A 4,799-nucleotide genomic window follows, 5' to 3' on the forward strand; every position below is an offset into this window, starting at 1 on the left:
ATAATTTCATCCTTCAAACCCCAAGACCAAGGACACGGCATAGAGAGAAATTCCAGCAACAATCATTAATATTTTCTTAAATCCACCTAGTCTGGTTTTACATGATTAACATGACCCTTCCCTCACACATTATAAAATAATTAATCCTGGCTTAAAAGAGGCTCTCATTTCTTTAAGATTGGTTTTCATTACAAAAAGCATTTGCAGGCTGGGCAGGATGGCTCACTGTAATCCTGTAATCCTACCACTCTGGGGAGCCTTGGTGGATGGATTTCTTGAGCTCACCAGTTCAAGATCAGCCTGAGTAAGAGAGGGACCCTGTCTCTAAAAATAGCCAGGTGTATGGCAGGCGCCTGTAGTCCCAGCTACTCAGGAGGCTGAGACAAGAGAATCGTTTGAGCCCAAGAATTTGAGGTTGCTGTGAGCTATGATACCACAGCACTAAGCCTAGGGTGACAAAGTAACTATGTCTCAAAAAAAAAGAAAGAAAAGAAAAGCATTTTCAGGGGCATATGAGACAAAGGACGTTCCCATTATAAAATAATTTCTTTGACTCACCATATTTTTCTCTTTTTCTTTCTTTTTTGAGACAAAATCTTACTCTGTGGCCCTGGGTAGAGAAATACCTTGGCGTCATAGCTCACAGCAAACTTAAACTCCTGGGCTTGAGCAATCCTTTTGCCTCAGCCTCCTGAGTAGCTGGGAATACAAGCATGCATTCCTATGCCTGGCTGTTTTTTCAATTTTTAGAAGAGACAGCAACTTGCTTTTGCTCAGACTGGTCTCAGAATCCCTGAGCTTAAGAGAGCCTCCTGCCTCAGCCTCGTAGAGGGCTAGGGTTACAGGAGTGAGCTACTATGCCCAGCCCCCATATTTTTATTAATAGTGAAGTAGAAAACTTTAGTTCATCTTTATACACCCATAGAAATTTGTCATTTGTTATTTTATTCTACTATATACAGATGGGAAGGTTTAACACATGTACGTTTGATACAGGATTCCACCACTCAGGGCTAGACAGGGAGTCCCCCTTGTCTAGGCCCAGGTGAGCTCAAAGGTCAGACCCCCATTTCCAGGTACAAGCAGACTGCCTTCTTGGGGATATACCCTCTGGGCTCTGACAAGATCATGAACAAAGCAGTCTGAGATGGTTTTTTGGGTTGTTCCACTTTGAGTAGGAGCACACACCCTAATCCCGTCTCAGAAACAAGACTGTAAAAGGACCTGATAACCTCGCCCTAGTGGAGGAAGAACTACATTTATTCATTTGTTAATGCACTCACTAACTTTGAAAAGGTGTTTTTCCATCTACCAGCTGCCAGCCAGTGTAATCCTCTAGACCTAAGACTCCTAGATAAAAGAGCTTACATGGAGACCCCCCAGTTTAGTTCAGTTCTTTGCCCCTTTTAGAAGCTTGGGTGCTTTTTACTTCTTCTGTATTCCTTTCTAACTTCTGGTAAATCCTATCTTTCCACTAATCTGTGGTCCATGGATTCATTCTTTGAATACCCAAGACCAAGGACCTACCGAATAGTGAAATTTCATTATCACTTTCAGGCCCTCTCACACACAACTGAGAGTGAGGGCTTTCTCATGTGTATATCCTTGCCTTCTTTATAGCACCACATTCCAGTACTCAATAACTATTTGGTACAAAAAATGGGTAGTTTATTATCTTTTGCTGTTACATTGTAGAAGATAATCCTTGACTTCTACTTGGGTGATGCTTCTCACTGATCACATTTCATAGGGATTTTACTTTTAAATGTACTGAATTTCATACCAGACAAGAGAGCCTCAGGTATATTTTGTTATATACCAACATATTAGTCTTTAATAAAATAATACATGGTGAATTTTCATGAAAGATTAGTACTAGGCCATTAGTGGAAGTTCATGAAGTAGCTTATGGTTTTTACCCCAGCTACTGTTCCAGAATTTCAAAGTTCAGACAAGACATTTTGCACCAGACAAGTTGTCATGGGCAAGCTCCCAGCCCATTCCATCTCCCAACTCCCTACCACCACCAGGGTTGATTTCGAGAAAAGGCTTCAGAACAAAGAAGCATGGGAAGTCCCAAGTTTCACAAAAAAACCCTCAAGTTCCTGGTGAACAAACAATAGTGGGAAACCCACCTAAACTGTGTTAACCAAGCTGTATCCATTGTTACTCAGGCTGTAACCCTGCCCTGAGCTAACCACAATGTTTTGCTTCTGTACTGGCCTCCTTGCTTAGCTACGCAAAAAGAGTATAAAAGACAACTTGCCCTCCACTTCAAGTCCGACTGCCTTTCAGAGCAGCGGTCCCCTGAGCAGGTATATTAAATTACCAATTAATTACATTTAAGTGGGGTCCGAATCTATCTTTTCAGGTCACAACAGGTACAAGAAAGTTAAACAGTAAAGGAAAACTTTATTCAAGACCTTGCAATAGGGATCAAAACTATTGCACCAAGGCAAGGGAAGACATCAGTGGTTGTAAGATCATTAAGAGAAACTTGGTTAAGTATTGTTTGTGTGCTCTCTCTCCCAAATTCATTTGCTGAAGCCCTAACCCTTCAGTGTGGCTGTACTTGTAGTAAGGAAGTAATTAAAATTTTAAAAGCTCATAATGGTGGGCCCTGAGCCTCTAGTAAGAGACACCCTCTTTGTCCTTGGTTTTTTTTTTTGTTGTTGTTGTTTGTTTGTTTTTGTTTTTGAGACAGAGTGTTACTTTGTCACCCTCAGTAGAGTGCTGTGGCATCATAGCTCATAGGAATCTCAAACTCTTGGGTTCAAGTGATTCTCTTACCTCAGTCTCCCAAGTAGCTGGGAACTACAGGTGCCTGCCATACACCTGGCTATTTTTAGAGATGGGGTCCCTCTCTTACTCAGGTTGTTCTGGAACTTATGTGCTCAGGCAATCCACCTGCCTTGGCCTCCCAGAGTGCTAAGATTACAAGTGTGAGCCACCGTGCCCAGCTGGAATAAAGCCATTTTAATTGCATAAACCAGGCCTCCATTTTCCTTCTATCTCTCACCTCTGAATAATCTTTCATCTTTGGCACCATAACCTTTCAAATAGAAAAATAAAAATTAATTATTGGAGCAGACTGTAACCCGAATTTCTGAGTCTATATGGTGGTCTGGAAGCATCTTTAGAAGATGAAGTAAGCATAAGGTGACCAGATGTCCTGCTTTTGGCAGGACCGTCCCGATTTTTAACTATTTGTCCCATGTCCTGCAGTGTTTTAAAAAAGTCCCGATTTTTGGAAAGAATGCATGACAAGCTGGGAATGGCAGGAGAACGGGAAGGGAATATACGGTTTTCAGCTGCCATGTGGCTATTTTGTCAGGATATGAGTTTTATATTATTTTTGTTAATTTTATAATGTTAAACTTTAATAATAACAAATAATTGTTGAGAACTGATTATCGAGAACTGCTTATCAAAGTTCACATTGTTGATCAGTTGTTAGAATTCAATGAGAAATATACCAAAGAATAAAATAATACTATACATAATTTTTAATGTATTATATTTGTAAATTGTACTTATGTTGAGATTAAAAAATATGTATTACAATACTATTTTTGCGTTCTATGAAAATTTTTTTGCTCCATATAGATCAAATTTTTAATTGAGTCCCCTCCCCCAGTCAATGGTGTCACGCTTTACCAGTGTTAAAATCTAGTCACCTTAAGTATGAATGGCAATAGCAATCCAACTGTTTCTGCAACCCAATTCCTGGTTGGCAATTTTAATTTTTCAGTAATGACATGGACATCAGAGAAGGTTTGGTAAGATTATGCATGACCATGGATATTTCCCACATGCAGATGATGGCGTTCTAGTGAACTTCCTGAGTGGCCCACACAATAATATCTCTGCTTATGAAAGTGGCCCATACATGATTTTCTGTGATGACCAGTTCTTCAAACTTTATATCAATTCCTGTAGCGTCAGCTTGCAGGGTTTCTGTATATCCAGGGGGAAGGCCAGCTACAAGACAATCTGGAGTGCCAATGTTGCAGAAAGATGAGGCCCAATGGAGAGAAAGAGCACCTAAACACCACATTTATAAGAGAAAGGGCTTTATTCACCAGCCAGGAACTTATAGCATTGAAGAATTCCAAATGGCCACACTCTCTGACTAGTTTGGTTTTTCCCTTTTTAATGACGGTCAAAGATTTCCACTGCACAGGTACCCTTCTCATTGGCCAGTTTGAATCAAGTGGGAGATGGTATTTCAGCCCCTACAGAACTACAAGATTTCATACAACTTGGAAATATCCAAGTTCCAGAAAGTTAAGTTTACAAATTCCCAAGAGCTGAGTCACCATGGAAAGGACCCCACAAGTGTATCCTGTGGTCTTTTTTTGTTGTTGTTGAGACAGAGCCTCAAGCTGTTGTCCTGGGTAGAGTGCCATGGCACCACAGCTCACAGCAACCTCCAACTCCAAGGCTCAAGTGAGTCTTCTGCCTCAGCCTCCCAAGTAGCTGGGACCACAGGTGCCCGCTACAACGCCTGGCTATTTTTGGTTGCAGCCGTCATTGTTGCTTGGTGGGCCCGGGCTGGATTCAAACCCGCCACCCTGGGTGTACGTGGCTGGCGCCTTAGCCACCTGAGCAACAGGCGCTGCGCCTATCCTGTGGTCTGTTTAAGAAGACATATTCTCCTAGACCTTACCCTTCTTGGGTATCTTCTCTCATTCCCCTCTTTTAAGACTGCAATATATTTTAATTTGGGGTCTCAATATCAGCTTGTTTCTGCAGGAGCCAATATTAATTACTTTTTAGCACTGAGGTTTTAGGGATTG

This window comes from Otolemur garnettii, unplaced genomic scaffold (genome assembly GCF_000181295.1).
Source record: "Otolemur garnettii isolate 467f Iridium unplaced genomic scaffold, OtoGar3 scaffold00071, whole genome shotgun sequence".
Lineage (NCBI taxonomy): Eukaryota > Metazoa > Chordata > Mammalia > Primates > Galagidae > Otolemur > Otolemur garnettii.